Source organism: Heloderma suspectum, chromosome 1, assembly GCF_057233095.1.
Source record: "Heloderma suspectum isolate Gila_16-S chromosome 1, 16-S_ref, whole genome shotgun sequence".
Lineage (NCBI taxonomy): Eukaryota > Metazoa > Chordata > Lepidosauria > Squamata > Helodermatidae > Heloderma > Heloderma suspectum.
Genome location: NC_139458.1, coordinates 366,302,145 through 366,325,782, shown reverse-complemented (window position 1 = coordinate 366,325,782; position 23,638 = coordinate 366,302,145). Strand labels below are relative to the sequence as shown.

Sequence of the window (23,638 nt, the reverse complement as noted above, 5' to 3'; positions counted from 1 at the left end):
AAGTCAAGAAATCACCGGGATAACAGGCAGGCATGGCCTTGGTGTACAAAATGAAGCAGGACAAAAGCTAATAGAGTTTTGCCAAGAGAACATGCTGATCATAGCAAACACTCTTTTCCAACAGCACAAGAGGCGACTCTACACATGGACCTCACCAGATGGTCAGTATCGAAATCAGATTGATTATGTCCTTTGCAGCCAAAGATGGAGAAGCTCCATACAGTCAGTAAAAACAAGACCTGGAGCTGACTGTGGCTCAGATCATGAGCTGCTTCTTGCAAAATTTCGGCTTAAATTGAAGAACGTTGGGAAAACCACTAAACCGTTCAGGTATGACCTAAATCATATCCCTGATGAATATACAGTGGAGGTGAGGAATAGATTTCAGGGATTAGACCTGATAGACAGAGTGCCTGAGGAACTATGGACGGAGGTCCGTAACATTGTTCAGGAGGCAGCAACGAAATCCGTCCCAAAGAAAAAGAAATGCAAGAAAGCCAAGTGGCTGTCTGATGAGGCTTTACAAGTAGCTGAGGAAAGAAGGGCAGCGAAAAGCAAGGGAGAAAGGGGAAGATATACCCAACTGAATGCAGAGTTCCAGAGAATAGCAAGGAGAGACAAGAAGGCCTTCTTAAATGAACAATGCAAAGAAATTGAGGAAAACAACAGAATGGGAAAGACTAGAGATCTCTTCAAGAAAATTGGAGATCTCAAGGGAACGTTTTGTGCAAAGATGGGCATGATAAAGGACAAAGAAGGCAGGGACCTAACAGAAGCAGATGAGATTAAGAAGAGGTGGCAAGAATACACAGAAGAACTATACAGGAAAGATCTGAATGTCCCTGATAGCCATGATAGTGCGGTCACTGAACTTGAGCCGGACATCCTAGAGAGTGAAGTCAAGTGGGCCTTAGGAACCATTAGTAACAACAAAGCTAGCGGAGATGACAGTATTCCAGCTGAGCTATTTAAAATCCTAAAAGATGATGCTGTTAAAGTGCTGCATTCAATATGCCAACAAATCTGGAACACTCAACAGTGGCCACAAGACTGGAAAAGGTCAGTTTACATTCCAATTCCAAAGAAGGGCAACGCCAAAGAGTGTTCAAACTACCGCACAATTGCACTCATTTCACATGCCAGCAAGGTGATGCTCAAAATCCTACAAGCTAGGCTTCAGCAGTATGCGAACCGAGAACTACCAGAAGTACAAGCTGGGTTTCGAAGAGGCAGAGGAACTAGAGATCAAATCGCCAACATTCGCTGCATCATGGAGAAAGCAAGAGAATTCCAGAAAAACGTCTATTTCTGCTTCATTGACTACGCTAAAGCCTTTGATTGTGTGGATCACAACAAACTGTGGCAAATTCTGAAAGAGATGGGAGTACCAGACCACCTTACCTGTCTCCTGAGAAACCTGTACGAGGATCAAGAAGCAACAGTAAGAACCAGAGATGGAACAACCGATTGGTTCAAAATTGGGAAAGGAGTACGACAAGGCTGCATATTGTCACCCTGCTTATTTAACTTATATGCAGAGTACATCATGAGAAATGCCGGGTTGGATGAATCAGAGGTCGGAATTAAGATTGCCGGGAGAATTATCAACAACCTCCGATATGCAGACGATACCACCCTAATGGCAGAAAGCGAAGAGGATCTCAAGAGCCTCTTGTTGAGGGTGAAAGAGGAGAGTGCAAAAGCTGGTTTGAAACTCAACATTAAAAAAACGAAGATCATGTCATCTGGCCCTATCACCTCCTGGCATATAGAAGGGGAAGAAATGGAAGCAGTGACAGATTTTACTTTCTTGGGCTCCAAGATCACCGCAGACGGTGACTGTAGCCATGAAATTAAAAGACGCTTGCTCCTTGGGAGGAAAGCTATGGCCAACCTAGACAGCATAGTAAGAAGCAGAGACATCACCTTGCCGACAAAGGTCCGTCTAATCAAAGCTATGGTTTTCCCAGTAGTAATGTATGGCTGTGAGAGCTGGACTATAAGGAAGGCTGAGCGCCGAAGAATTGATGCTTTCGAACTGTGGTGCTGGAGAAGACTCTTACGAGTGCCCTGGACTGCAAGGAGGTCAAATCAGTCCATCCTAAAGGAAATCAACCCTGAGTGCTCATTGGAAGGACAGATAATGAAGCTGAAGCTCCAATATTTTGGCCACCTAATGCGAAGAGAAAACTCCCTGGAAAAGACCTTGATGCTGGGAAAGACTGAAGGCAAAAGGAGAAGGGGACGGCAGAGGATGAGATGGCTAGATAGCATCACGGATGCAATGAATATGAACTTGAGCACGCTCCGGGAGAGAGCGCAGGACAGGAAGGCCTGGCGTGCTATGGTCCATGGGGTCACGAAGAGTCGGACACGACTGAACGACTGAACAACAACAAGTGCAGGGCCCTACCTAGGAGGCCTCCAGGAGTACGATTCTGCTTCCCAGCGAGGAGTGGGCTCCCCACAGGCCTTCTTCTAAAGGAATTGCAGCTTTTTTTTTGCTGCTGCAGCACAGCAGCAGCGAATTTGGCAAAGGCTGCAAAAACAGCCAGGGAAGCAACATGTGGCCCACGTGTTGTGTGCTGCCCTCCCTGCTCTGGAGCCACCAAATTACACTGGCATAGGGCGCAATCCTGTGCACAACTAGACAGAAAAAAGTCCTACAACTTCCATGCTGGCTGGGGAATGCTGGGAGTTGTAGGACTTTTTCTGTCTAAACGTGCACAGGATTGTGCCCTAAGGTAAGGTCTCTAGGTTTTGGCATTCAAAGGGCACTCTGTTCTTTATATGGGCCCAAGGCATTCAAAGGTTTTGGATCTATAGGTCTCTAGGTCTCTCTATAGGTCTCTAAACCTAGAGATCTATAGCAAAGGGCACTCTGTTCTTTATATGGGCCCTTTTTCTGTCTAAACGTGCACAGGATTGCGCCCTAAGGTAAGGTCTCTAGGCTTTGGCATTCAAAGGGCACTCTGTTCTTTATATGGGCCCAAGCAGCTCTAATCAACCCTTCTATCTGCCACCTCTCCTTGGCCCTTCCACAACTGCCAGTGGCCCAAGGGTTTCCATGGTCATTAAAAGCAAGATGTCTTTATGTACTTTTTGAAATTTCATTAGAGCTGAATTGGGTTCTGTGGGCTCCTTCACACCAGGCTTTTCTCCTGTGATTGAGAGGGCTCCTTCACGGAAGTTTGCGGGCTCTTTACATGACGCCATGAACCCTCCAAGGCGTCTCCTGCATTAAATGCCCTTTGTTCCGTTTTTAAATAGATAGATCGCATAATGAGCTATCAAATTACCCCGTTGTGTTCTGCTTCAGTTTCCTCCATCAAAAGCATTAAAGCGGCAAGAAGAGGAGCGAGGTCAATGAAAGGTCATGGAAGACTCAGATGGGGTCGGGGAAGCGGATGTAAAGGGAGTCAGTTGTGATACTTCATTTAAAATGGAAGCAGAAAGCCCCATTTTAAATGCAGGATTTTAGGCTGGTGTAGAAATGCCCTGTATGTACACTTTACAGATGGAGCTAAACTTCACAGATCCTTTCTTTGTTTGCCCTTATTCTTTAAACGTTTGGGGCAAAATTGAATTGCAATTGCAACCATGGGCTTGAAGTTGCTCCTCCATTTACATAAGGCACATTATTTCCACCAACTCACCCATTCATCTGCAGCCCCCCCCCCCGATTTTCAGGGGGCTGCTAAAGGAAGGAGAGGGTAGGAAATCCGTATTTTGTGAACGTGTGCTCTGTTCCGTTCACAGAAGGGAAGTTAGGATCCATCCAATAAACCATTCTGCATGAAATCAACTCTTTTCACTTCCTTTTCAGTCTCTCAATTTTGATGGGTTGGCTGTGTAGAGGTTCTCTGAATTTAAAACCCAGCTCCACTTTATCTATTCAGTACTGAACACACCATCTCTTCACCTCAACTTGGCTTCCACTTGAAGTGCTGGAAAAATGGATTGTTGCTCTAAAGTACATGCTTCAGTTACTCTTTGTTAATAAGTATCCACTTAATTATGAGATGGAGGAAGAAAATCCTGCCCAAGCTTGGCAGGGCTTGTTTTTTGAAGGATTATGCACAGAGGAAAAGCGAGTAGGACAATACCAAGTGATCACTTTCTATAGCATGGCTGTTCTGGACAGATTCAGAAAGTAATGCTACACTGTTATCAGCCCCCCTTAATGGAATTGCTGAGATCCTTATTGTGATTGCAATCTAATTATTAAAGAAAGAGTACCTTGCGCTTCTGACAGCCAGGTGGTTGTGTTGCTTCATCTACCTCCATGATGGTCCTGGCAGCATTTCAGGGCATCATATTCTTTGCAAATTGTGCAACAGCTTCACTCCCTTTAGGGCTGAATGGTGTTTTGAAAGCACTTGATAGCCATCAGTGGGGATACTGAAAGTTAACCCATGAAACTTGGAGGCTTGAGTTATGGGTGCAGATTCCCCTTCAACAGCCATTATTGGCAGCCTTGGTCACTCCTTCTCAGCTTGAACCTGTACAGCTAGCTCTGTAGTCATGGCAACAATAACAACAACAACAACAACAACAACAACAACAACAAGACATGAAAACAGCATCTTACGCTGGCAAGTTCTGTTTGGCTTGCCAAAACCTAGCATGATATAGCATATTTTCAGAGTTGAAAACACTTTACTTAAATTATCTCAGGTCCAAACTATGCATTATGCCTAGAGTTTCAAAATTTATCTCTCTCCACCCCCGCCACCAACAATTCAGCTGTGAAGAGGCTGCTGATTTGATCAGGGAAGTGGTGTGTGTGTGTGTGTGTTTAACCTTTTCTGTTTTCCTGCTCTATAGCACCCCTTCTCTAAAAAAAACCCTTGTTATTTTCTCTGCATTGAGTGAGGGGGAGGGAATACAAAGATACCAGGCCTGTATTTTTCTTTCACAGAGGGCAGCAAATAGCAGCATGAGGGTGATTTAGACAGGGTGGCCACGTATGCATTTCCAACCAGTTCTTGGCCTCTCCTGACTTTACAATCCAGTGTGGAATTCAACAAACTGTATACCCAAACAGCCAGCAATAACAGTTTTGTATGCCAAAAAAAGAGGGAACATGTTACCAAAAAGAGGGAACACATTACTAAAAAAAGAGAACCAAAGAGAGTACAGATTTCCATAACATTTACATGTGCTAATTTATATGGATAGATGCAAACTTAGAAATAATTAGTATAATTTAAACAGAAATACAGTATATCTCACCATAGTGGGAAAGACTGTGACCAGGTGATCTGTGTACCTGCTCTGTCTGCTGCCCAGTTGTGAAATATTGATGGGCAACTTCAAAGACCTCTGCTTTCCTTTCTTATGGTTCTTGATATTTAAACTGGACTTGGACTGGACAGCACTCCAAAGACAAGACACCTTCAAATACAGGACTGTCCTCTGCAAAGCAGAACACATGGCCACCCTACATTTAGATCTGGAAAACAACACAGAAACACTGCGCAAGGAGCCCGGTCATGGATTTCCTGATGTAATGTCATAATATTAGAACCCATGAAACTTAATGGTAGGAGATTCAGGACAGATAAAAGGAAGTATTTCTTCACACAGCACATAGCTAACCTGTGGAATCTGCTGCCACAAAATGTAGTGATGGCCACCAACTTGGATGCTTTAAAAGGGGATTAGACAAATTCAGGGAAGGTAGAGCTATCAATGGCTACTAGTCCTGATGGGTGTATATTACCTCCAGTGTCAGAGGCAGCATGCCTCTGAATACTAGTTGCCAGTGGAGGCTGGTGGCTCCAATATCAGCAGGGTGGTGAATCCACTCCAGGTGTTAGTCAGAACTCTGAAGGAGCTATCCAAGGTGATTCCTTTAGAATTCTGACTGGTTCTGACTGAAACTGGAGTGGATTCACCACCCCACTGACATTGGAGCCACCAGCCTCCTTTGCTAGTTGCTGGGGAATAACAGTAGGAGAGGGCTCTTTTCCTTGAGTCCTACTTCTGGGCTTCCCAAAAGCACCTGGCTGGCCACTGTGGCAAACAGACTAGACTGGACTAGATGCTCCTTTGGTCTGATCCAGTGGGGCTCTTCTTATGCACCCAGGGCAGGTGTGAGTCTATTTTTTGCACTGATATCCTGCCCTTTCAAACCATAAAATGATACCTGGGGGTGTCTCCATGAGTGATTTACTCTGAGCTGGCTGCGTGTTGAGGTCATTAGGGATGCATGATGTTGTGGCCATCACAACAATATGCATCACAACATTTAAATGGAACAGTTTAAAGGGCAAACTTGAGGCTCCGATTCTCCGTTGTTTGGTTTATTGCCTTGTGAAGTAACTACTTTACACCTTTCTTATAGAGATCCTGCACAGCATCTAGTTAGAAAGGGGGCTGGTTTACCATCTCTGTGTTCTCCTCCCCCTCCATCTTTCCCAGCACAAGCATGTGTGTGTCTACTCAGAAGTAACTCCCATTGTGTTCAATAACACTTGCTTCTGAAATGCAGGTGCATCTGGAGCTTCAGGGGAAAGGAGAAAGAGGAGAAGGGGAAAGCCTCTCTTATTGGTTGAGCAGCCGTTGTCAGTCAGATGACATTCACTCCAACCCCCACCCCCATTGGGAAGTATGTTCTGTGAAGCAATTTTTACTGGTACTGAGCATTCGCTCATGGAGCCCTGCATGGACTAAAGCGCAGCAAAGCTGATTCCTTAAAAAAAAAACTGGTACTCCTCCATTCGCTTCTCCTTCCATTGTTGTGGAAACACTCCCCTGGACAGCTTACAATCACAGGAACCATAAAAACCACTGATAAAGTGCATATTCTGTAATACCATAAAAATGACAGAAAATCAGTTGGCCATGTAAGGAAACAGCAGAGTTTGCCATGTTGTATATAATGCATTTTGATATATAAATTTAAAAACTACAAAACCAACACAATCACTATTTGAGTATAATTGTGTTTTGTCTTTTTAAAATCCTCCACTTGACAAACATTGGTTTTTAATGACTTTTGTGAATGTTCACTTTTCTTAATAAAGTATTATATCTTTTTTTTTTCTTTTTTTTCTTTTAAAAAAAACCCTCTTCTGGTGAGCAAATTTCATGAGTGACCGAACAATCAAAATGCTGCTTTGCTATGTAGCCAGCTTGAATAAAGTTTGAATCCATTGAAAAAGAGGCACCTTCTTAAGGTGGTCTGATTGTCTTCTTTTCTGTTCTTGTATGGATGGATCTATAAAGTCTTTGACTTGGGTCCTAGGTGAATGGCTGGAAGTTCAGATCTTATGCAGCTCTTGCTACAACTGTACATGAAATTGAAAAAAAGGCATACTCTGCCTTAACTGAAAGTTTCAATATGCTTTCTCGGGGATCTTGTCAGGAGGGTCATTGGATTGTGTCTTTCTTTCTTTCTTTCATTTATTTATTTATTTATTTATTTATTTCTATACCGCCCAATAGCCGAAGCTTGCTTGCTTGCTTGCTTGCTTGCTTTCTTTCTTTCTTTCTTTCTTTCTTTGTGCTTGGCTTGCCAGGATCTGAATGAAGATCTTAATAAGACCGTTATAGCCACCATGCATTCTGTCATAAACATTATATAGCCACCATGCATTCTGTCATAAACATTAAGGTACATTCCCATGAGGTGTCTTCATGATTCCTCATTAAAAATATGTTTCATTAATGGAGGGAAAGCATAGAAAGTAGAAATATAAACTTAGCACCCTCATTTTCTATTTTCCGTCTACCAAATGCATACTTGATAATAAAGCACATCTTCCCAAGCTACCAATCTGGCTAGCTTTTCTGCCCTGGCTGTTAACTGTGTTGAACAATTTTGCTTGCATATATTAATGTGTGGAAATGGTCATGTTGAGGCTGAACACTCCAGAAAATATAGAGATTTGTCATTTTATTATAAGTCACAGGGAAAATACATTTCCATCCCAATCCAGCAAAAAGAATGCATATATGGAAGCAGGCTTCAATATAGAAACTGCCTTGCACATATATGCATGCTCATACAAACACCAACACATAGGACTACAGTTCTCTCGAGGATCTAAAAACCCAGCACCTATATTCAAAATCTGGGGTTGTGTGTGACATGATCTTGATTAAGTTCAATTGAAATGCTCATCCTACAAGGTGGGCTGCTGGGGTCAGCTCAACACTGCCAATCAGGCAAGGCCGCCTAGAGGGTTTATGGGGTCTGAGGGAGATGTGATGTTGGAGATCTCGCTGCTGCCCCCTACAAAGATCTATGCATGTGTGGGACTCTGGGGAGCAATGTGGCAGGGCCAGGGCAGGGGCCAATGACCCACATACGAGATAAGGTAAGGATGCAGGGCAAATTGTCCCGTTGCCCCATCTCTGGACAGCCCTGCAATTAGAGCAGATCTTTGGGAGGGGACTAAATCCAGCCACGCCCTCCCCTCTATATCTACAAAAAGTTCTGAATGCATTGACCAGCTGTTTGGTGGAGGCACACAGAGATCCTTGTGTGCAGGAGCATTCACATAGAAAGCTTCTGTATGTAAGGATCTGTGGATTAGGGCCACTGAAATTAAGTTTCCCCATATTCCAAGATTTCCAATCAATGAAGTGGTGTAGTGCTCAGTGAGGACCAGCGTTCCAGGTTCTACTCAGCAATGAAGCTCTTTGGGTGATTTGTGGCCAGTCACTATCTCTCAGCCTAACCTATCTCACAGGGTTGTTGTGAGGATTAAAGGGAGGAGGAGAAGAACCATCTATGCTGCCTTGAACAAGGTGTTGTTGTTGTTCTTTCAGGATCATGGTATGAACATGCTGAGATGTTCCATTCCATGACATTGGCCTCACAAATGTCATAGAGAGGCAGCAGGATGGAGATGGCTTCCAAAATCTTCAGCATGATACCCAGAATTTTCCCCAGCAGCACCTCCTTCATTGAGACAAGCAGTCTAATTGAGGTGAACAGCATATCCCTTAGATATCAATTTATAATGATTCTGAACATGGGAAAAATCCATCATATCCCTAGGCAGGTTATTACCCTGACTGTTAATTGTTAGGCATCTTACCCCTAGTATGCATTTGTTTCTTTTGGCTCCTGTCCACTGCATCTAGTTACATATTTGTCAGCTAAATTGAAGAGCCATCTGCTCTCAGAAATCTCCTTTTCACATGGGGGATTCATGGCCTCTCATTAAAACACCCCCTTAACTTTCTTTGGGGAAAACCTAAATAGATATGTGTTTTCTATCTGTCATTCCAGGGAAGATTTCCCAGAACACAATGAATTCTTGTGTGGTTTTTTCTTAAACTCCTTGAATTGCCTAATAATTTCATTTTACAAATGTGTTCATTAGTATTGGCAAATATGCTAATGAAAATCATCATCATCCCTAGTGTCTCTCTCAGCTGGACTCTGATAATGGAAGTGAGCCTGGCTAGGGGAAAAGCAGCCTGGGGGAGGGACTCTGAGAGAAAGCTGTGGAAAGTGAGAGGGTTTAACACCATTCTTGTGTCCTCCTTTGACACTTAAAATGGCTTTATACATGACTGGGCAGACCCACATTTAAGGAGCTGCCACTCACATCTAGTTGACCCTTAACCCAAATGAATATATTACTCTATTGGACTCATTTCCCTCTTCTATTTAATTCTGCCCTGGGCCATGTTTCCATGACAATGGAAAGAGAAGCTCATGGAGGAGTACCAGATTTTTTAAAAGGAATCAGCTTTGTTGTGAGCGAGGTTCCATGAGCAGATTCTCTGGCCCAGTAAAAATTGTTTCAGAGAACATAGTTCTTGGTGGGGGTGGGGGGTGGAGGGAACATCATCTGACTGGCAGGGGCTGCTCAACCAATAAGAGAGGCTTCCCGCCTCTCCTCCACTTTCTCCTTTCCCCTGAAAGTCCAGATGCACCTGCAATTCAGGAGCAAGCCTCATTGAGCACAATGAGAGTTACTTCCAAGTAGACACATATATGCTTGTGCTGGGAAAGGGTGGGGGGAGAACACAAAGACGGAAACCAGCCTCCATTTTAACCCGCAGGACCTCATTGACTACAATGGGAGTTACTTCTGAGGAGACAGTAATGAGTTTGTTGTAGGAAAGAGAGTAGTAAACACAAAGACACAAACCAGCCCCTATTGTAACCATCAGGATATCTATAAAGAAGTTGTAAAGTAGTTACTTCCTAAGGCAATGAATCAGAGCCTTGAGATTGTGCTTAATTCGTAATAACACTTAAGGAATTCAGCTTTAAAATGTGCCACGTCAATTGAGAGGTTTCTTTGTTATTTCTGTGGGCATTCAGATGGCAAGCCTCATTCAGCACAATGGGAGGAAACACCCCTTGACTGGGGTCATGGTGAAAGGCACACTCCTGGGCAGGGCTAGCATACCCAAGCTAAATGCAGGGGTTGGGGCACATAGCAACTATACCAGGGAGAACCCAACTTAAGGAAAAGTATCAGACTTTAAGCAGTCTCAGGAAATCCGGTTTTTCCCTGATAAGCTCCAGGGTGGCCATGACATCATGTAGCCCTAACAACCTCAACACGCAGCCGGCTCAGAGTAAATTGCTTGTGGAAACACTCCCTTTGTCTCCACATCCAAAAGTATTTTTAGCTTCTGAAAGTTACTTTCAGTGTTACTTTCCCCTGTGACTTAAAATGCAAATAGGGAATAAGGTGTGCACATATATACACACATACATACACATATTTGCAATGTCTGAAAGTCTATGGGTCTGAACATGTGTCTCCAGGAGACCATGCACAGATGTTAGAAGGATCTCTGTGTTCAGGCCCTTGGGACCATTACAAAGATATGTAGGATCATGGGGCCTTTTTGTTTTGCTCTTCATGCGCAGGGGAACTGGATCATAGCCAGTGATTATAGATGTCCTCTGATAACATGCGTAACAGTGTGAAAGTCATTGAGGTTTGGTAGCTTTGATATCAATATTGATATCTATAGATACACAGATACATATATACACATACACATGTCATATACACATATATTAGGGGTGTGTATCAGTCACAAGATTTAGTTTGGACCCCATTTCAGCAAACCAGGAAACCACTCAGTTCACCTTGGACTAATTTGGAGGCTGTCTGCTTTGACTTGGAGCCGAATCCAAAACTCAATTTGGAAAGCCACAGATGACTATACAATTTTTGCTGTTTGACAGAATTGGATGAAATTCACTTTCATAGTAGCCCCTTGTGAGTGGTGAAACCTGCCAACTTTCATACAAACAGGTGCAGGGTGTTTTTTTTTTTCCTGGATGTCTTTAAATTTTGATTTTTGAAACGGTGAATTGCCAATAACTTTTTTTATATTTCTTTGCAGAATTAGATGAAAATTGCAGGCATAGTTGTCCCTTCTGAGGTGATCAAACCTGCCAAGTTTCAAATAAATGGGTTCAGGGGATTTTGTGCAAGAGCAGCTTCTACTCTGGGGGGATTTCAGAAAAGGATGCATTGTCCCCCTGCGGTCTTTGGGGGCAATTGTTATGAAAATGGCAAACAGCATAAAGGTGGCCCTAGCTAAGAAACCTACAAGTTTTCAGAAGGATAGGTGCAGCATTTTTTTGTGTGTGAAAGGCGAGTTTTCAAAGAGGGGGAGTGTTATGTTTCCCCTTCCTCCCCTCTGTGTGTTTTTTTTTGGGGGGGAGTGGGGGGGAGGGACAATTTGTATGAAAAAATGGCATATATTATAAAGTATCGCTAGGCAGGAAACCTGCCAAAATTCTGATGGATAGGTACAGCACCTAGGGAGTTATGATGAATTAAAAACTGTGGGCAGTATCCAGTCCTGCCCGTGCTTGCATGGGATCCATTGCCACTTTTGTTCCGCATGCAGCCAGCTCCACCAATTCCATTCCACAAGCTATCCCCACTACTTGTGCAATAGTGATTTAGCACTACTGGGGGAAAGCTCCTAAATAAGCAGAAATGCTCATTTCTAGAAGGGGACAGGTTGGGGGAGCTCCCTTATGCAAGCTCTGCTGACCTGCCCCATTCCATAAATTAGCATTTCTGCTTGTTTTGGGTTGCCCCAGAAGCACTGATTCACCATTGTGCAAGTGGTGGGGGCTGCTTCCACAACAGAATCATTGGGACTGGCTGCACAGTCGGATACTGCCCAGCTTGAGCCTTTTACTTTTCTGCTCAGTTGGTAATAAAGTCACAGAAAGTGCAATAGGACAGGGGTGGATGATGGATGTGGGGCATATAGTGGCAGAAGCAGAAGGACTTGAACATCCAGCATTTTTCAAGGAAGCACTACAGGCTCCACAAAGACTCTTTTAATGTTCCTGCTCCTGAGAGAGAGAACTAGCAAAAAAGCATTGAACGTTTGTGATATATTACTGTGATATATTACTTCAACATCCCTGACCTAAAGTACTGGGACTCGAGAACCCTGATAAAAACTATCTACTTAGAACTTTTCTACATGAGGCATTTATTGTGTGCTCATCATTCCTTACTCATGGTTTACCGGTTCTTTAGACAACATTGTGACCCTCCAGTTTTGTTACTATTTTTAAAGACCACCTTTTAGAATGGGAAAGATGAAGTATTATTTGTGAAAGTGAAAGAAAATGTTTTTTCCTACTTGCGTAATTGCATTATTCCACTATAGCACAGCACCACCTAGAGGTTATGTAATGGAAAAGCAGAAAAGGAAAAGCTCTTTATGTAGAGCTCAGATCTCACTTCTGCGGCAAAACCAAAAGTAGATACAGTGAAACAGCCTCCTTTAGAAAAGTTATGTGATTAGAAGATAGAGCTGTCAGTCAGCAAGTTTTCCTTATATGGAGAGCTTGGGGAGAAATATATCAATTTTTGCAGACATGCTGTTTGGGTCTCTGTGTCCCTTGGAATCCACTAACAAGACTTCGGAAGGGTTGAGATTCGGATTCTTTGGAGGAACCCCACTTTGATCTGGACATATCCTGAATCTTTTCAGATCATCAGCCCAATTTGCTATGGGATTTGGTATTTAGCTGAATCTGAAGCACACCCCTAAATGTCTCTTCTTGCGTGTAATAAATTCGGACCACCATTTTGGCTTCTCTCCTTCCCCTGGTTTTACCAACATTTTTCTTTGTAGGGACCTGCTTCCTTTAACCAAAGTGTGACAAGAATCCATTTCTCAGGGAAAGCTTTCCCATTGCTATTATCAGCATGGAGCAAAAAGCTCCCCTTGCTAAATTTCTGTTAGTCTCACAGCAGTTAAAGGCACAAGAGACCTGGCAGACAAAAAATTGGTAACCTTCCCCTTCTCTCAGAGCACTTATCATGCAATCCAATGCATGCCTGCTCAGAAGTAAGTCCCATTGAGCTCAATAGAACTTACTCCCAGGTAAGTGAGTATAGGATTGCAGCCTCAATGTATCAGACCAAGTGAAGTTCCAGATTGAGAAAAACAAGGAACACTGATGCAATATGAGATAGCTGGCAGAGAAATGTCAGTTCTAAGGAGGCTATGTGAAAAAAGGAGAACAGTGAGGAGAGAAAAACATATGGCTTAATTGTGATTTTGCATTTCCCCCTCTAATGTATCTACAAACAAAGGGCTCATGCAGTGTTCTGCACCTGGATTAGCAGATGTTGCACAGAGGTGTTTGATTTCTTATTTGCTAGCTCATTGACAAGCCCAGGTTTTGTTTCTGTATGTATAATAATTCAGGCTGTACACTGCTTTGGCCCAAAGCCCGAGCTCCAAGCCAAAACAGATGCTTCATGCTGCTTCGTGCCACTTCCAAGGTGGGGCGGAGGGGACACGAGGTGGCACGAAGTGGGTCAGGTCGCTCTGAATCACTTTGGTACACCTTGGAGTGATCCAGAAGCCCAGCCACGCCGCTGCTGCCTCCACTGCCCAGCCCCCAGCTCCTTACCTGGCCTTCAGGACACATGCCATGTTTAAAATGGCAACTCCCTGTATTTCCAGAAATAGATCCTGCACAAATGGCGGGCATCAATCGCACAACATTAAAGTAGCCTGCTTGACGGTCTGACGACCACCATTTGCACAGGATCCATTTCCGGAAATACAGGGAGTTACCATGACAACTCCCTGGAAGAAAAAGATAGTTGCAGACGTGTGTCCAGAGGGCCCAGGTCAGGAGCTGGTGACGGGGGCAGCGACTACCTGGAAGAAGATAGCTGCTGGTGCGCGTCCTGAGGGCCCAGGTGAGGAGCTAGGGGCTTGTGTGGCATGGCAGAGGCATCTGGGGAGTGGGGGGCTGCTGAAGTGGGATTCAGACATCTGAATGCCACTTCAGCTCTGGAGGCCAAAGCAGGTTGGGGGGCTCCTGAGTTGACCCGAAGTAGATTGGGCTGACCTTGGAAGCCCCAAAGCAGCTTCCGAGGTAGATTGGGGGTCCCTGCACAGCCCTAATAATAATGCTGGCTGTATCCAGTGACTGGGTTTGTATGATTGCTGCAGCTCGTTGTGGCTTATTTAAGCAAGGATGAGTTGTGGCACATATGGGTCCCTCCTTAAATAGTCAAGCCACAACCACAGCTTGTCATGTCATTTGAACCTGGGGACCATGGGTTATGAGAGGGTTAAACAACCCTCACAGAACCCATGGCCTTTTTTTGTTTAACCCTTGCATAAGCCATGGTCCCTGGGTTCAGACAACATGACAAGCCACGCCTTGAATATTCAAAATGGCTGCGAGCACATGCCACAACACACAGTGGCTTAAATAAGCTACAATGGGCTGTTTGATTATGCAAACCGGCCCAATAGCTGGCTCACATTACTCACTTTTCTTTTCCTTAATTCTGCATCATTTTGATGGGAGACTTAATGAGCACAAGCACTGCATGATTGTGTTGAGAGTCTAATATATTGTTAAGGTAAGTGACCACCTGCTTTTTCAATACATTGGATCATGTCAATCTTTCATAGAAAAACGACTGTTGCCTGACCTTTCCTAATGGGTGCTTCCAGAAGCGGCTTTTATTGTGCAATCGTCCTGCTTCATGCACAGAATTTTCCAGGGTTCAGGAAGGGTCATCGTCCATTTGTAACCTGTGTTTTCCCACTGCTTCTTCCATCTTTTTTCTTACCACAGAAAATCTATTAAGGAGGGAAGACAGAGTAGCTGCTTAGTGATGGGGAATGCCAGGAGCCCCCTGCCTGGAAAGCACGCAGTGTTGTTGGCATTTTGGGAGGAGAGTCACGATTCTTCCCCTGATAATCATTTCCCCTTCCTTTTTCAGAAAGTCCATTGCTGGTTGATTGTGCTGTGTTCTGCCCTTTTGCTGACTTGTGGTTTTTTAAATGCTGCATTTTAAATTGGTTGTTTTAACTGGGAATTTCTTCTTCTTTTTTGTAAAGTCCATTTTTAAATAGGCATTCGTATTACTTGGGGTACCTTTTAATTGAGAAAGAATGAGTGAGTGAATGTATGAAAAAGTAATTCTACTAAGGCATTCTTTGGCTATCCAAAGAGATTTCAAATAAATTATCTATTAGGGCACAATCTGCGGATAGATGGCCATAGGATAGGTCAGATCCCAGCAACCGACCTCAGAGCCCATGCTTCGTGGTCGGTTCCCGGAGAACTGACCCCCACCCCCTCCCGTGCCGCCTCACAGGCAGTGTGGATTGGCCCCACACTCCACGCTCCTAAGAGCAGCGCGGAGCAGCGAAAATGGGGCATTCCTGGGGGTAGGCAGGGGTGGGGAGGTCGGAAATGCCGGTATGACACATCCTATGTATCGTCTGGCTGCTGCTTCCTGTGCTCTGAGGTCCCGCAGCTAGGTAGCCAAAATTGGCTGTCTAGCCGGAAAAGCAGGGTGGGGGGAGATCCGCTCCTCACCACTCCTCCCGCCCTGCACTGGATAGGCTGTTGCCCCTGGGTTGGAGGCAACCATTGATCCGCATAGGATTGAATCATAGAATCATAGAATAGTAGGGTTGGAAGGGGCCTATAAGACCATCGAGTCCAAATTGACAGAGGGATTGCTCCCTCCGTCATTTATAAATATTGAATGTCTGCACATAGTGCTGTTAATAAGTGTATCTTAGAAAGAAAGAAAGAAAGAAAGAAAGAAAGAAAGAAAGAAAGAAAGAAAGAAAGAACTTTCCCCCTACCTATTCTTACACTCACAGGAAGAACATAAGGTCTGTTGGTTCAGACCAAAGCTTATGTAGTCTAGCATCTCTTTACACAGTGACCAACCAGATGTTTCTGGGAAGTCCATGTGATTCTAATAGCACCCTCCCACTTGTGTTCCCCAGCAAGTGGCACTGAGAGTCATATTTCTACTGATGCTGGAGGTAATGTAAATCCATCATGACTAGTAGACACTGATTGAATTGTCCAGATATTCCAGTTACAAGTAGAACACACAGGCTCTTGTATTAAAAATGTGACTTGATTCCAATGAAGTTGCTATAAAGCGTACCTTTGACTTCAGTAGGCTTTAGCTTATCAAATAAATGTGTGAGATGTATTAAAAAGTTGGCCATAGATTTTAATAAAACAAAAGTAGATTTCGCTGGATTTCTCTTTGCAGTAATTGCTGCTGTGCTCCTTCTGAGCACATCTTCTGCGGCCTACTTTGTTTTTTTAAATATTCCTCTTCACTGGTTGGCTTTCAAAACCAAAAGCTGCTATCTAGAAGTTAGGTGAGTAGTGTATCTTTGTTTCTTCTCCCTTACTGCAGCTGGAAACAGTGGAGCCATGTTTATTATTTGTTTGTTTGTTATATTTATATATCGCTAAATATAATGAAGATGCTGGGAAAGACTGAAGGCAAAAGGAGAAGGGGATGGCAGAGGATGAGATGGCTAGATAGCATCACCGATGCAATGAATATGAACTTGAGCACGCTCCGGGAGAGAGCGCAGGACAGGAAGGCCTGGCGTGCTGTGGTCCATGGGGTCACGAAGAGTCAGACACGACTGAACGACTGAACAACAACAAAATATAACGAAATCCCTAAGCAGTTTGCATAGAAATTTTAAAACCACATTTAAAATACAATATTAAAAACACAGCATTAAAACAATTTCAGTTACAATAATAGCAATGCAAGGAGCAGTAAGATGTTATAATGAAGGCTCATTGTCTACATTTTGGGATTGTGGGAGGATACGGCAAGTCCACACATACTGGATGGAGAGGTGTCTTTCCTGTGAAGCAGGGTGGGAACAGCTGTGCTGCTCTTCCCTAAAGGCTTGAGGATGAAGTACACAATCACACCAAGAAAATAAGGCCGCTTCTTTGTGTTTACCAGCCTTTTCTGTTGAAATTAGTCAGTCTCAAGCTCAGTGATGTTGTTAGGTTCAGTTGCGATAAAAAGGACCACATAAGCAAAGCTTTCTGCCTGGATATCTTTCTTACATTGTCGGTCTGGATTTCATCACTGCTGTAGTCTCTTGTTTTTCATAGTGATAATAATTTAGGACACTATTTTTCCCATACATGTCCCTAAAATTGCTTTTTGGCCCATAGTGCAAATATAAAAACTACGTTGACTAGAATGTACACAGAACTACATAGTGATATTTTTTAGATATGGTAAACAGCATATAAATTGATTAAATAAATAAATAAATAAATAATATATATTTTAAAAGGGCTTTCTTCCATGTTCTCTCCCACATGAAAATATCTATGCATGCACCTGAAGTTCATAAAAGAATATCACACGTGAAAACATTTGGGAGTTTCTTTCAATACTATGACCTGGTTCGCATGTCATGGTGGCAAATCATGGGTTATGTAACCCATGATTCATGGGAATGCACACCACCTGCAAGTTTCTTCCAAAGTCTGTAAACAACCTCCAACTGGCTCTGTCAGAGGTTGTTAGTGTGACGTATGAACCTGGACTGATGGATTGTTTAGGGATCAAACAACCCAGTGGTTAACCCATGGCTTGCTGTTGGGTTAACCGCTGGGTTTGTTGTTGGGTTAACTGCTGGGTTTGTTGTTGGGTTAACTGCTGGGTTGTTTGGCCCCTAAACAACCCATCAGTCCAAGTTCACATGGCATGCTGACAACCTCCGATTGCACTGACTGGAGGTTGTTTACAGTAAGTGGAAGATGCTGGTCTGTGGTGTGCATCCTGGCAAATCCCATAATTTGCCACAGTGATGGGCACCCTGGCCCTATAGCTCACCAGGGCTCATATTTTTCTCATGTTAGTTTATAAGGCTTGTACCACGTATGTACCTATCCATCTACTCTCCAACCGCTGCCAGTTTAGGACTAATTCATATGCCCATGTGCATGTTGATTTGTTCTGTGTGCTATAGTGGGCAAAAGCTAAAATAGCCCTCTGATTGGTTCATCCAGATTAGCTCCTCACATCTGGGCACAGGGTGAACTAAACCAACAATTGCTCCAGTATTTGCTCAACCACAGCATGGATTGAATCAGCCTACACCTTACCCCACAAAAAAGGTCATGCCTGTTAATGGGTTATAAATAAACACACTTACTCAAGAGTGGATTCTTTTGTGCCAACTCCCACTTCTATTGTCAATGTTCTTTTATCACCCTTCCTTTGTCAAAGGACTTAAAAAATAACCTTCACAGTTATTTATATTTGGTTTTCGTTTTCCCCAAATAATTTCACACAGAAATGTTCAGTTCCATAAAAGAAGTCACTAAGCAGCAGCAGCAGCAGCAACAACAACAAAATGTCACCACTGTAAGTTGGGCTCCCTGCCTTTTGGTGGGGTATTTCTGTCCCTGGATGGGCAGGGTGGGAATATGAAATTGCAGGCTTGGCACCTGACTCTCAGGTTGCTTTGCTTTTGCTGCATCTATACCAGTTGCCCCATCCCCTTGGGTCAGCCAACCTGGTGTGGACCAGCTGTGGGTGGGAGCAGCTAGCCTGGGCAAATTCATGAAGAGACTGTCCTCTGGTCCATTTTCGAGATGGAAAAGTTCTGCGCAGTCACTACATTAGGGTTCTGCCTCACCCTCCCCTATTTTAACTGTTTTACCTCTTCTTACTGCTTCCTTGTCTTGCTATAGACACCTGATGGTCACTGGCTGATGGGTATGGTGGCTGCTTGTGCATCATTAAATAAGAGGAAATGCATCACCCAAAAAGAGGACAAAAGAGGATAGCGATTTGCATAAATCTTGCATAGGCAAATTCATATGGAGAGAAGCAAATTTAGAAATAATTACTATAATTTAAATAGCAATACAAGACATCTCACCAGAATGGGAAAGATTGACCAGGTGACCTGTGTGCCTGCTCCGTCTGCTGTCCAGAAGCTGACTGCAGATGGGCAACTCCAAAGCCCCCCTACTGTCCCTATTAGGGTCCTTGATCTTTAAACCAGATGTGGACTGAATGGCCCTTCAAACAGAGGATGCCTTCAAATAGAGGACTGTCTTCGGCAAAGCAGAGCAATTCTCCTGTACTCCACTAGGAAGGCCTCCCTACAGGGCCTTGGGGAAAGGACCACTTGTCCAGCCCATGTCTGGTCACTGGCATGACACCTGCTCCCTCAGGTGATGGTTGCAGGAGGACCAAGATGGTCCATGTTATCTGTCACCTTTAGCCACTTGCTTTCCATGTTTGCCCCCAAAAGGTAGCTGGGCTTTTCTAGCAGGCAGCTATCAGAGTTCTTAGACACTGCCTTCTATTGCTAATTCATGGAAGCGGTAGCGCTTAACGTTGTAGCCTGTTTACGGATGTCTGTCATTTGCAAATCTGGCACTTTTGGGGCCCGATGGATACCCACTGCCCACCCAACTCAGCTTGCATTTGCAAACCAAGCTGCAGGTTTTTCCCAAAACCTGGGAACTTTTTTTGTGGTGGTGGTGGTTTCACAAATAGAAAGTTGTGCAAACTGCAGCACAAATTTGTGTAATTTGCGCTAATTCCTACTGTAATATCCTTAATTTGGGCAAATTATGGCTGCAATTTGGGCAAATTAAGCAAATTATGGCCACAATTTACTCAACTTTCTATTTAAACAACAACAACACCCCCCTCCCCCGACTCAATGCAGATTAAGTCAGGCCAGCTTGTGGGGAAACAAGTTGAAGTCCAAGGGGCTGAGCTGATGAAATCTTAGTGAGCTCCACTCCGCAGACAGATTCCTCTGACATCCCTAGTTTAAACCCAGTTCTTCGTGGCTCTTGTCTTCCATTGTCTTGTCTTCCATCCCCACCACCATGTGCTTCCCTTTGTGGGCATAAACAAAGCATAAGATGGGTTGGCTAGTATATGATTCCCCTTTTAAGTGAAAAAGACAAAGACAACTACAGGAAAGGCAATAGAGGAACAAGGATGCAGCAGCGCAGCCAAAACAGAAAAACATAAGAGCCCTGCTGGATCAGACCAGGGGACCATCTAATCCAGCATTCTGTTCCCATAGTGGCTAACCACCTTCCCACCCATGTTCCCCAGCAACTGGTGCACGTAGGCATACTGCCTCTGGTACTGGAAGTAGCATATAGCCATCAGGAGACTAGTAGCCATTGATAGCCTCATCCTCCATGAGTTTGTCCAATCCCCTTTTAAAACCATCCATATTCGTGGCCATCACTATATCTTGTGCTAGCAAATTCCATAGTTAACTTTGCACTGTGCAAAAAAGTACTTCATTTTATCTGTTCTGAATCTCCCACCAATCAGCTTCACAGGATGACCTTGGGTTCTAGCATTATGAGAGAGCAAGCGAAGAAGGAGGTTCACTTGGATGTCTGCCTCCATGCAGGGCCTTTTTCAGCAAAGCTGGCCCAGACTTTAGAAATATGGCATCTGTACAAGTGCCAAGAGTATAATAATGATGAGCATATATTACCTCCGTATCAGAGGCAGCACGTGTTGCTGGGGAACATGAATGGGAGATGCTGTTGTCCTCACATCCTGCTTGTGGCCTTCCCACAGGCATCTGGTTGGCTGCTGTGAGAAAAGAATGCTGGATTGGATAGGATTTTGGCCTGATCCAGTATGGCTCTTTTTACATTCTTATGACACAAGGAAACCTCATAACGATTGCCCAGCATACTTATTTTATTTTAGATCTGCCACAAAGTTATGTAGATTGATGGTATGGAAGTATCCAAATTAAAAAGACACATTTTGATATCAGCTTGTCCTTTAGAATCTACCCACAGAGTCAGAATTTAAGGAAGCCTGCAGCTAACAGTATTATGTATATAAAAAATAATAATAACCTCTCTGCTCTCAGCACATTCATTCTCTGTTTCTTCTCATGATCTTTGGAAACAGAATTCATTGGATTTGCATATCCTACTCATCTGAATTTTTTGTACATTGTTCACAATTAATGTTTAATAAACATTTCTCCCCACCTCCACTACTGTTGTAATGCGGTGCTTTGAATAACGATTAACTTCATGGTTAAAAACTGTTAATCATCAACAAGCTGTGTTGCATAAAAACTCTCCTTCGTAGTCTTCTCCTAATTGTGGGAGAGACCATTTTTCCATAACAGTGACCTTCAGTGACACCTGGTACCTGAAACTTGCAAAACACCAAGCTTGAAATCCTATCATGTTGGCTTATCAGCTATCCAAGGTCATAAACTATGTGAACAAGTGGAGTGTATCTTACATTTCAGAGGGCTGATGTTGTTCCAACATCTCGTTCTCTTTCCAACAAAGAGATGGTTCTCTGGATCTTTACAAACATGACTAATAAGCATGGCTTTTTGTGTGTCAAAGCTTTGCAGGGTAGAGCTAATCTATGGTGTGTTCTGTGTTGCTGGGAAACATGATGTGGCTGCACAGCCTGTTCTTCCTTCAGTAGCCAGTTGAAATGTGTTCTCTGAACAAAGCTTATATGCACGGCAGTCGAGCTGCACGATTATATTTCCTTTGTGCAGGGGGATGGAACTCTAAACGTGGACAGACTGGAGACTCAAAAACCTGGCCCTCTGACAGACATACTGTGGATGAAACACACTTATTACATTGGCTTCCAAATACCCAAACAAGCCCATAAACTGCATAGAAGGCTGATTGGCTTGCAAACGGGATATTCCATTCCTTAGGTTGTAATCCTATGCACACATACATCAGAGAAAGGCTCCCTGAAATATGCAGGACTTGCAGATCCAAGTAGCCACATATAGGATCCAGCTGTACATCATTCTCATACTGGGGTCTCCAAGGTGGTGCCCAGGGGTACCAATGTGCCCACCGATACCTCTCTTGGTGTCTGCCAGGCTTCCTGCCCCTCCTAAGTCTTATTATATCTCTTAAGCGTCTTTATTTTTAAAAGAATGTTTTTTTAACTGGGAGGCTGGCATGCTGCAAAGCATAGTGTTGTCCCCCAGAACCATCTTCATGGAGTTCAAAAGAGTGGTTTTGTGTTTTGGACTTCAGATACTACCTCTGCCTTGTACTTGGGTTCTTAGACAGGCTACTTGTTTTTTAGTTTCACCAGTTTGTGTTCTGGGAAATGAGTGTTTTGTGACCACCGATGCCCACCAAGGTAGTCATTTTATGAATGGGCAAGCCCCCTCCTCCAACAGTAACCATTTTGTGAGAGCACCCACAAAACTCTCAAAATTCCAAATGTGCCCACCAAAGCAAAACGTTTGGTGACCCCTGTATGACAATCTTATTGACCTCCTTAGAAGGACTGACAACCAATTGTATGAGGGATCAGTCTCATATGTCATTCTAAAATGAAAAATGTATTATTATTTTTACTTTGATCCATAAAACCAGTAATATTACACTTCAAGCATTAGTGGGAAAGTAGGAAGGACAGCCCCTTCATGGATCACTGCCTTGTTGTGGCGAAGGGGCTTGTGTAACTCAGTGAAGCCATAGGCTATGCCGTGCAGGGCCACCCACAGCTCATGGAGAGAGTTCTGACAAAATGTGGTCCACTGGAGAAGGAAATGGCAACCCACTCCAGCATTCTTGCCAAGAAAACCCCATGGAACGTATCACAAGGCTAAAAGAGATGACGCTGGAAGATGAGCCCCTCAGGTTGGAAGGGGTCCAATATACTACTGGGGAAGAGCAGAGGGTATTTCCAAGTAGCGCCAGAAAGAGTGAAGCGGCTGAGCCAAAGCCGAAAGGACACTCAGCTGTGGATGTGTCTGGTGGTGAAAAGAAAATCCGATGCTGTAAAGAACAATATAGTTTAGGAACCTGGAATGTAAGGTCAATGAATCAAGGTAAGCTGGAGGTGGTCAAACATGAGATGGCAAGATTGAACATCGACATCTTGGGAATCAGCGAACTAAAATGGACAGGCATGGGCGAATTTAATTCAGGTGACCATCATATCTACTACTGTGGGCAAGAATCCCTTAGAAGAAATGGAGTAGCACTCATAGTCAACAAAAGGGTGGGAAAAGCAGTACTGGGGTACAATCTTAAAAACGATAGAATGATCTCAGTACGAATCCAAGGCAAACCATTCAACATCACAGTAATTCAAGTCTATGCCCCAACCACTGAGGCCGAAGAAGCTGAGGTTGATCGGTTCTATGAAGACCTACAACACCTTTTAGAACTAACACCAAAAAAAGATGTCCTCTTCATCATAGGGGATTGGAATGCTAAAGTAGGAAGTCAAGAAATCACCAGGATAACAGGCAGGCATGGCCTTGGTGTACAAAATGAAGCAGGACAAAAGCTAATAGAGTTTTGCCAAGAGAACAC

At 43.7% G+C, this 23,638-nt stretch overlaps 1 long non-coding RNA gene across 1 annotated transcript in view; it reads right to left on the bottom strand.

Annotated features, from left to right (window-relative positions):
• LOC146359813 (uncharacterized) overlaps positions 1 to 23,638 on the bottom strand; it is a 65,016-nt gene that overhangs the window by 6,910 nt on the left and 34,468 nt on the right. The window contains exons 2-3 of the long non-coding RNA XR_014786791.1: positions 5,236 to 5,418; positions 4,240 to 4,516 (exon numbers count right to left, since the gene is read on the bottom strand). This is a non-coding gene — a long non-coding RNA (uncharacterized LOC146359813). The remainder of the gene's footprint in view (positions 1 to 4,239; positions 4,517 to 5,235; positions 5,419 to 23,638) is intronic.